Below are 10,908 nucleotides of genomic sequence, written 5' to 3'. Positions count from 1 at the left end.
ATCAGTTCATTGATTAACTGACAGTGAAATCTGGGGGACACATGTCTACACTGAACTTACTCCCATGCGATTCCACATAGGATGGCAGCCTTAGTATATTAATAATCTGTACAAATGGCCCCCAGTTGAAATTGCACAGGTGAATTCTGGGATCTGGGCTTAGAGGAAGCATGTCACCAGATGACAATACCCCACCCCATGATCCTTTAAACTGCATGGGGGGGCAGAATAAAAGGGTTCAGTGAGAACATGGGGGGGCAGCACCCATTCACAGCTCTTGGTATCCACTGCCATGGGGAGAAGCTGGAGTTGTTGTTTTTCTGAATTGAGGTGTCACTGCCATTTCATGGGATCCTCTCCTACCTCTCCTGACCCAGGGACAGAGGAAGGGGGTGCAATGGGGGCAGTCCACCCCGGGTGTCACCACTGAGGGGAGGGGGGCAAAATGCCGGGCGGTACTCACCACAGGGCCTGCACCATACCCAAGCCATGTGTCTCTCCTGGGAGTGATGTGGTGGCTTGGACGCCCGCAGGCTGTGCGCTACCCAAACAGACCGCCCGCCACCTCCCCCTTAGCTGTAGGGTGGCTGAGTGGAATGACTCTTCAGAGGCCTCGCAGAGCGTTCTGCCCCAGCTGGCCCCACCCCTGGGCGCAGGGCACATGCGCCGCCCCAGGCATCCGGACAGCTTGCTCCACCACTGCCTTGACCCACCCACCCCCACCTCCTGTTTCAGCTGCCAGCACATTTGCACACGTAAACTCACACTTCACCCATGCCAAGAACACATTTAATGAGTTGGTGTGTGTTAGGGAATTTTATAGGGGGGGGGGCACCCAAACGAGGCTTCATTTGGGAATCAAGATTGGCACTAATGCCCTCAAGGGGACCCCATTTGATCCTACAACACCACTCTAGTATCGCACCAACACGAACCCCTCAAGATCAAGCCCTGAGTAATAAAGGCTCCCTTTCCTACCCTTTCTCTGTTGCCTGAGACTCTATGTAACCATATTTCTTTATGAATGAATACAGTGTATCTTTATTTCTAAATGAAACCTCCTTTTTGCGACTCTGGCCAAGGGCTCTCAGGGATGCAGGGAACAGCCATAATCCCTTAAGCAAGAGGTCAGGTAGCCAGGGTGGTGCTCCTGCATATCCATAATCCATTCAGGTACCATCTCCTGCCATTCCCAACCCTCGAAGCCAGAGGCAATACACACAACTGGACCCATTGTTTCCCCCCACCAGGTACTCAAGGATCCCTTCCCAGATACTTACTGGTACTTGCTTAACAATGTCCTGGGACATCCTTATGCTAATCCTGCTTACCTCCTGTTTACCTGTATGCTAATGCCCCTTGCACCTTCCCCTTTTCTGACGTTTTACCCTGTCACAAGTGATGTATGTATGATGCTTTCGATGTGCATTATGGGATGGTGGTGGGAAGTTTTAAAAGTTCTTGCAGCCCTGTTCACGGTGTTCAGTCTGGCATTGAACCTGCTGCGCAGTAATAAACCTTGCTGTTTGCTCCGGATCATGGCTGGACTCCTTCCTTTTATACTCCGCAACGACCACAGGCCCTTGCCTGATGAGCTGGGTGGCTGAGCATTCTCGCACCCAGAATTTTGCCCTAACAGTGTGCATTTGTGTGAGGGACAAGGGATATCGCGAAGTCCCTCCCCTCCTGAGTTCAAGCCCGTCCCCGAGCAAAGGGGAAAGCAGGGAGAGCTCCGATTCCAGTGGGGAAGCAGGAAGTCGTGTCCGAGGCTCAGGCAAGGTAAAGGAGCCAGGGTCCCAGGTGGGACAGGAAGGGGCAAGTAAGGGGGGAAGACCCATCCCCCCAACTCCAGAATTACGCAGGAAGAGGAGGGGCAAGAGGATGGGTCTGCCAAAGCTTTTGTGTTGGAGAAAGACGCGCCAAAAGCCATTAGGAGGTTCTGAAACCGACTGACAACATCGCTCCGTGTAAATAGCAATGACTTGAGCACTGTAAATACGCAGCACCAATAAAAGAATAAAATGCAGAGCTGCGTAGCGTCGTTACTCTGAAGTAGTCCACTCCGGCCACTGTGACAGCAACCTCCTAATCATTTTTGGGCTACTTTGGAGTTGCCGGGATGAGCGTGTCCGAGGCGGAGAAGTGGCGGCAGATCGCTGAGCAAGCCCAGCTAGAACTGCAACAGCTGTCGCTGCAGGCGCAGGGAGAATTGAAGGCAGCTAAAGAGGAGACTAAGAAGGTCCAGGACGACCGGCTACAACTTGCGGAACAGGTGAGAGAGCTCCAGGAAAAAGAGCAGCATTTAAGGGCGGTGGCGGTAGACCTCCAAAACAAGCTGGATGCAGAGAAAAACAAGGCGGGAGGGGCTCCCCAAGTCCAAGTGCTGCCAGGAAGGAGAGCAGGGACCCTTGTAAGCAAGTTCAATGGAGACCCGAAGGAGTTTCAGGGCTTTGAGACTGAGATCGTGTATGCTCTTGAGCTGCACCAGAATGAGTTCCCCGATGATGAGCACAGAGTAGCGTTTATTGTGGAACATCTCACCGGAGCAGCCAGGGAGTGGCTAAGACCGTTAATCGCAACCAAGAATCCTTGCATGAAAAATGTCCAACAATTTCTAGAAGGTTTGAGGACGATGTATTCGTCCGATAGTCATTTGGACCAGACTAAGGAGGAACTGCATAATTTACGCCAAGGAAATATGACAGTTCGCGCATATTGGGCGAAATTCACCATGCTGGTGCACAGACTGGGGTGGGTTTTGGATTCGCCTCCCATGCAAGCTGCGTTTTACTTGGGTTTGAGCGAGGAGGTGAAGGATGAACTCTCGAGAGGTCCAAAGCCCAGTACTATGGATCAGCTGAGCAAAGCAGCTCTGGCGGTGGGGGTGAGGCAGGAATCCCGGTGGAACGACAAGCAAGCGACGCGCGCAAAGCGGGCTTGGTTCCCACGGTCGCAGGAGAAGCCACTCCCTCAACAACCCTTTCAAGCCACGCCTGGAGCCAGCCAGGACCAGGAGCCCATGCAGATTGATAGCGCGCGCGCGCGGGCTTTTCAAACCCCAGCGGCGCCAAGACGCAAGGAGGGAAGGGGCGGGAATTGCTTTCTCTGCAACTCACCCCAGCATCTCGTCAGGGACTGCCCACATCGCAGGGAGTGGCAAGGAAAGGCGGGAACGGTGGTACCCTCCCCCACTGACGCAGCACCACAGCAGGGAAACGGGAAAGCCTGGCTGCAGGAGACAAGGGGCAGCAGCCAGGCACGGTCAGCAGACAACAGCCCCAGCCCGCCCACCCGCACAGAGAGGTGCAGAGCCAGCCCACCCCTCCCAGAGCAGGAGTGGTTCTAGAAGTGACGCTCACGCTCCCAAATGGCTATCCCCTGACGGTCCTCGCCTTAATTGACAGTGGGGCGTCCGCCAACTTCTTCTCGAGAAGCTTTGCAGAAGAGCACCAAATCCAGCTTTTGCAGTTGGATTTTCCTCTGCACGTGGCAACCATTGACGGCAGGGAGCTGCTGGGAGGGGCCATCACACATCAAACCCCCCCCATGAGAATGACGGTGGGAAGGCACTCAGAGACACTGGCGTTCAACGTCACCACCATCTCAGACCCCCCCATCGTCTTGGGCATGAGCTGGCTGGCGCGCCACGACCCCTCCATCAGTTGGCACCAGAGGTGCATCACGTTTGGGTCAGACTTTTGTCTGGAACATTGCATGCAGCACCAACCAGGGGAGGGGCCTCCGATAGCCACGGTGGCCACCATGCATATCAAAGGGGGTGAGGCAATACCCAAGCAGTACTGGGACCTGCAGGAGGTCTTCAGCGAAGCTGAGTCCGACCACCTACCCCCGCACAGGCCTTTTGACTGCCAGATCAACCTGGTGCCAGGGGCGACGATACCCCCAGCCAAGCTGTACGCCATGTCAGACCAGGAGCTGGAGGATCTGCGCGCTTTCATCGACAAGAACCTCAAGCGGGGGTTCATCAGAGAAAGCAAGGCAGCAGGGGGCAGCCCGGTCTTCTGGGTGGACAAGAAAGACACGCAACAGCGCCGTCTTGTGGTGGACTTTAGACGGCTGAATTCGGTGACAGAGCCAGTGGCTTTCCCCATGCCCAGAGTGGATGATCTCCTGACAGCGGCACGCAGGGGCAAGATTTTCACCAAGCTGGACCTAAGGGGGGCGTACAACTTGATCAGGATCCGGGAAGGAGATGAATGGAAAACCACGATGTTCACGCCTCTGGGCTCTTTTGAATATCTGGTGATGCCCTTCGGTTTGCAAGGGGGCTCAGCATGCTTCCAGGCCTTCATGCACCACGTCCTGGGGTCCCTCCTCTTCAGGAAATGCTTGGTCTTCCTAGATGACATCCTTATCTACTCGAATGACCCAGTGCAGCATGTGAAAGATGTCAGAGAGGTGTTGCAACGCCTGAAGGAGAACCGCCTGTATGTGAAGCTGGAGAAGTGCAAGTTTCACACCAAAGAGGTGGACTTCCTGGGCTACAAGCTGTCAGACAAGGGGCTGGCGATGGACAAGGACAAGGTGCAGGCCATCCTGGACTGGCACAGCCCCAGGACGCGCAAAGATGCCCAACGCCTACTAGGCTTCGCTAACTTCTACAGGAAGTTCATCAAGAACTTCTCTCGCGTTACGGCTCCCATCACGGACTGCCTGAGAGGCAAGCAGAAGTTCAAGTGGACACCAGAGGCGCAAGCAGCGTTCGAAAGCCTCAAGAGAGTGTTCGCCTCAGACCAAAACCTGTTCCATGTGGTGCAGGACGCGCCCCTACGCATTGAGACAGATGCTTCGGAAAAAGCTGTGGGCGCGATTTTGTTGCAACTGGACGCCAACAGGGAGTGGAGACCCTGTGCCTTCTTCTCCAGGAAGCTGACACAGCCTGAACGCAACTACACAGTGTTTGATAGGGAACTTCTCGCGATCTACGCTGCGTTCCAGCACTGGCGACACTTCCTGGTGGGCGCCAAGCACCCCATCCAGGTGTGCACAGACCACAAGAACCTGGAGTTCTGGAGAACTGCCAGGGTACTCAACCAGCGGCAGATACGGTGGGCAGAGTTCTTCTCGAACTTCAACTTCTCCATCCACTACATCCCGGGGGAGCAGAATGTCAGGGCGGATGCCCTCTCCCGCAAGCCAGAGTACATGGAGGAGGAGGCGCCACCAGCCCCAAGGCACATTTTCCCCCCGTCGGCATGGTCCTGCGGAGCAGCAGTGGTGAGCGAGGCAGAACTCACAGCACTGACGGCAGCGGATGAATTTGCCAACCGCATCTTCAGAGAACTGAGAGGGGGGAGGGAGCAGGCAAAAGACTTTGCAGAACGCAGAGGGCTGCTTTTCTACAAGGGTGCGCTGTACCTACCCACCACCCAGCTTCGACGTACGGTCCTCAAGCAGATGCACGACAACCCTACAGCGGGGCATTTTGGAAGGGACAAGACCACTCACCTAGTCATGAGACACTTCTGGTGGCCAGGGGTGCGGGAAGATGTTAGAGACTATGTAAGGGGCTGTACCACCTGCCAGCGGGCGAAGGTGGTCAGAGCAGCGCCACCAGGGTTGCTGGAGCCCTTAGCCACACCACACAGGCCGTGGGAAGTGGTGTCCATGGACTTCATCACAGATCTGCCTTCGTCCAGGGGTAAGACTGCAGTGTTGGTGGTGGTGGACCTCATGTCCAAAATGTGTCACTTTATACCGTGTGCCAGGGCAGTCTCGGCAGAAGAGACAGCCAAACTGTTTGTTGATCACATTTTCAGACTGCATGGATTACCTTTAAGGGTTATTTCGGATCGTGGCCGCCAATTTGTTTCCAGGTTCTGGCGGCGGCTCATGAACCTCCTGCAGGTGGAGGTCAGCTTGTCGACGGCTAGACACCCGCAGACCAACGGACAAGCGGAGAGGGTCAACGCCATTCTGCAGCAGTACCTGAGATGCTACGTCAGCCAGCGGCAAACGGACTGGGTGGATCGCTTGCCACTAGCAGAATTTGCCTACAACAATGCAGTGCACGTCTCCACAGGGGTGTCGCCTTTTAAGGCCAATTACGGGCGCGACCTCAGATCTTTCCCAGAGAGGGAGAGGGAGGAGGAGGAGGAGGAGGGCCCACAGGCTGAGGATTGGGCAGAGGAACTGGAGACGGTGCACCAGCAGCTCAGAGAACACTTGGAGAGGGCCAAGGAAGCGTACAAAAAGGGGGCAGATCGCCACAGGCGACAAGGGGAGGTCATCAGGGTGGGGGACAAGGTGTGGTTGTCCTCGGAGGGCCTTCCCACCAGAGGGAGGTGCAAAAAGCTGGCACCCAAAAGGCTGGGCCCCTTCACGGTCACGCAACAGGTAAACCCGGTGGCATACAGGCTGGCACTGCCAGAGGACATGAGGGTGCATCCAGTGTTTCATAGATCGCTGCTGTCGCCGTACAGGGAAAGCAGCAGGCTCCGAGACAGCGAACTAACCCCCGAGGGAGGGGGGGAGAGGGAAGGCAGGGAGCAACTCAATGAGGCCACGGCCATCCTGGATTCAAGGTGGGGGGTGGGGGGACTGGAGTACCTCATGGCATGGGAGGATGCTCCACCGTCCCAGAATGAATGGGTCCCAGCCACTCAGATACAGGAGGAATTCTTGGTGGAAGAATTTCACGCCCTCTTTCCCCACAGACCCAAGCCCTGGCACATGGAAAGGGAGGGGGAGGAGGAGGAGGCACGGGAGAGCAGCTCACCATGGCGCTGGGAAGCGGAGTTTGAGGAACCAGAGGATGAGGTATGGGTGTCACCGAGATCCACCCAGTCAGAGGAAGGAGCAGATTGGCAGAACGTTTTTACCCCCACCAGCTCAGACGCCACGGACTTTTTGGGATTCCCGTCCTCCCAGGCGGAAGGGGGGGGCTCGCAGGACTGGGGGGAGGTGGTCACACCAACGGGCTCGGAGAGCACCGAGTTTTTGGGCTTCCAGTCGTCACCGACACATGGGGGGGGCCTGGGGAGGGGTGAAGGAGAGCTTGGGAGGGGGGTGGATGTGAGGGACAAGGGATATCGCGAAGTCCCTCCCCTCCTGAGTTCAAGCCCGTCCCCGAGCAAAGGGGAAAGCAGGGAGAGCTCCGATTCCAGTGGGGAAGCAGGAAGTCGTGTCCGAGGCTCAGGCAAGGTAAAGGAGCCAGGGTCCCAGGTGGGACAGGAAGGGGCAAGTAAGGGGGGAAGACCCATCCCCCCAACTCCAGAATTACGCAGGAAGAGGAGGGGCAAGAGGATGGGTCTGCCAAAGCTTTTGTGTTGGAGAAAGACGCGCCAAAAGCCATTAGGAGGTTCTGAAACCGACTGACAACATCGCTCCGTGTAAATAGCAATGACTTGAGCACTGTAAATACGCAGCACCAATAAAAGAATAAAATGCAGAGCTGCGTAGCGTCGTTACTCTGAAGTAGTCCACTCCGGCCACTGTGACAATTTGGAAATCAAGTATTTCCAAATATCACACCAAGGGCAGGATTTCCCTCCAAACTATTTGCGTGGTGATTGGAAACCCTGGTGGAATTATCCAGCCTTTCAATGCTATGTTGGGGCAGGGATGTTTCACCCACAGAAATTGCAAAGGGGATTTATTCCACCCCCTTTCCATTATTATTATTTTTATTCCACCCCCTTTCCATTATTATTATTTTTTTACAGCTGCTACATATTTTCTTGCAGAGCTTTTAAAAAGAGGCAACAGCTCTCGGTGAAGACCTGGAGTTTACCCTATCTCCTCCCCATCACAAATGCTTTAATAATCCTCAGCATTATCAGACTCCTTGCTCTATTTTCTTCCCTGTCTTCCAACCAATGAACTTTTTCTTCTCCCTCCCTCCCTGTTTCCTTTGCCCATTGGTTTCGATAAAACATGTTACTTTTCAAGCAAGTGCACTTGATTGATTAAGTCTTTAATTTCTATACTTTTTAAATATTTTTAATATCACTTAGGATCACAGTGCTCTCATTAGGACAAAATCTGAAAAGTCCTGATCTTATTTTATTATTTTGACAAACACACGGGCAAGGTGCGGCACAGGATGATTAATGCAACTTGTCTAAAATGATGCTGTGCCACTCCATAGGTTATTATTTTCTAATTAATTTTTAAGATGCCATCGGAGGTTTTCTGTGTGTTTCTGCTGCCAACCTTTCTATTAGCAGATCACTTAGATGAACCGCTTTGTTCAGTGCGTCCCAAAAATGCATAACACTAAGTGCACTCATTTATTACCCCGGCTCTTTTTTTGGCAACTGAGACATAATGGAGTTATACTGGAAGTGAATATGAGGTCACTGCAAACTATACTGTTCTTTATAAACTAAGGATGACGGCTCAAGAGGGCACACATCCAAATTTCCCATAGCTATGCTTTGGGGAGTTTGAAATTTTAATAACTGGGAAAGGGATATCTTTTATTAATTTACTTTGATGTATTTTGTCCTGTACACTGGCCTAATTCCACATAAACTCAATTCATATATAAAGGTTCCCCTTTTCTTAAAGGTGTGAACAACTACCTGGTAGGTGAATGAATATCCAATTCTGCTGCATGCCCTGCTCTAACCTTATTCAGAGGTAATGCTGGTTTTGTGCCTGCCGCAGCAGGTGCGGTGGGGAAAGTGCTGTGATGATTGTGGGTAGAGAAAATAATAATAATTTTTTTATTATTTTTTTTAAACATACTTTTTATTAATTTTACAAAATACAAAAAAAAACACTGTACATACATAAACACCTTTTCCACCTCCTTCCTACCCACCCACATGGGTCCTCCCCTGCCACAGAAGTATCCCATGTATGTGAACAGTCAGAGATGGTCCATTTTATGCTTGGATTTCTGTCCTCCTCCCCCTCCCCTGACCCCAAAGCCCCCCCCTGCCACCAGGGAGCTCCAGCAAACCAGGGCAGTACGCAGGAGGCCATCCATCCAACCATCTATTGTCATACCAAAAAAAGAGAAAAAGAGAAATAGGAAAAAAGAGAAAAAAGAAAGGGCAAAAAAAGAGAAAAAACAATACAAAACAGAAAAAAATTTCTTACATTCATAATTGTAAAACCATATTTTGTTGGCTTCCCCTCCCCCCCCTTCCCCGGTTTTCATCCCTTTTTTATCATCTGCAACAGTTTCTTACTTTATAAAAAAACACCTTTGTATCTTATACAACTTATAAATCAATTGTTAACATTTTCATCTAATTTTTATTATTTTTTTATATGCCGCCCATCTGACTGGGTTGCCCCAGCCACTCTGAGAATATTAAACACAATAAAACACCGAACATTAAAAACTTCCCTATACAGTGCTGCCTTCAGATGTCTTCAGAAACAACCAGAAAGACCTCATAGAGTGCCTGCAAGTATTCATATTCATCCATATTTGATTAATCAAAAGGTTAATCTGTTTTCCTGTATCTCCTCCCCATATACAGAGTTAGTCAGCATTTCTGGGCAACTGAGCGTGGGGTTTGTTTTGCTTACTTGCCCCAAATTTTTCCCAGGCTAAAGTGGGGTGTTTTTTTTTTGGTACTTCTGCAAATCTTGGGGCTTCTCCAAATCTGTTGATTCTCAATCTCTCTCTCTCTCTCTCTCTCTCTCTCTCTCTCTCTCTCTCTCTCACACACACACACACACACACACACACACACACACACACAGAGAGAGAGAGAGAGAGAGAGAGAGAAGAAGAAGAAGAAGAAGAAGAAGAAGAAGAAGAAGAAGAAGAAGAAGAAGAAGAAGAAGAAGAAGAAGAAGAAGAAGAAGAAGAAGAAGAAGAAGTTGTTCACCATTAAGGCAAACAGTGTGTAAACTGATAATGAAGTTTCCAGAGTTGCCTACAAAGATCAGCAAGAAGACTAGGCGGCCATAATGTAGGTCTCGTTAGAGTGAGAAATTCAAAGTCATATAAATACACATAACCAGTTTTCCTGGTAGAAGGAGCTGAGAAAGTGTGAACGCAGAGTGTGGGGAAAGAGAGAGATGGAGAAGAAGGGTTGAAAGAGGGAGAAGTGAAGGATGGAGAGGGGGAAAGGAGTACTGAAAAGATAGCAAGGAAGGGTGAGAGGGAAGGAACAAGGAAGAGAAAAGGGAGGGGACAGAGAAGGCAACCAGAGGATGTATTGATGGAAGGATGAAAACGAAGAGGTGAAGAATAGAGAGGAAGGCAGTTGGAGGCAACCCCCAAAATAGATCCCCTCTGACCTGGCCTACCACTGCTGCAGGGCCTGTGAAGGTAACATTATCATCATTAATATTGCCTTAATGAGTACAGTACAAGTAAATCATTGGTGTCTGTGTTGTATAGTGGTTAGGGCAGGCATCCCCAAACTGCGGCCCTCCAGACGTTTTGGCCTACAACTCCCATGATCCCTAGCTAACAGGACCAGTGGTCGGGATAGATGGGAATTGTAGTCCAAAACATCTGGAGGGCCGAAGTTTGGGGATGCCTGGGTTAGGGTGTCGGACTAGGGTCCGGGAGATCAGGTTTCACATCCTTACTTATGAAGTTCGTTGAGTGACCCTGGCCCAGTCACTGTCTCTCAGCCTAACCTACCTCACAGGGTTGTTGTGGGGAGTAAATGAGATGGGGGGAAAACCATGTATGCCTCCTTGAACTCCATGGAGGAAAGGATGAGATATAAATGCAGTAAATAAATAAGTAAATGTGCACATAGGGATAAAATCCACACATCCCAGCCTTTTAGACTGGTTTATGGGTCCATTTGCAACACAGTAATTTTTCTCTATCTGCTAACTGCAACATACATACAAAAAACCCCCAAGGTCCCTGCAAGATCTCACTGTTCTTAACTACTCATTTTATCACAACTCTACCACATTACAGGGTGTGCCAGTTTCCTCTCAAACACACTCTCAGAAGAC

Source organism: Zootoca vivipara, chromosome 4 (assembly GCF_963506605.1).
Source record: "Zootoca vivipara chromosome 4, rZooViv1.1, whole genome shotgun sequence".
NCBI classification, from domain to species: domain Eukaryota; kingdom Metazoa; phylum Chordata; class Lepidosauria; order Squamata; family Lacertidae; genus Zootoca; species Zootoca vivipara.
Note: the sequence above shows the minus strand (reverse complement) of the source record.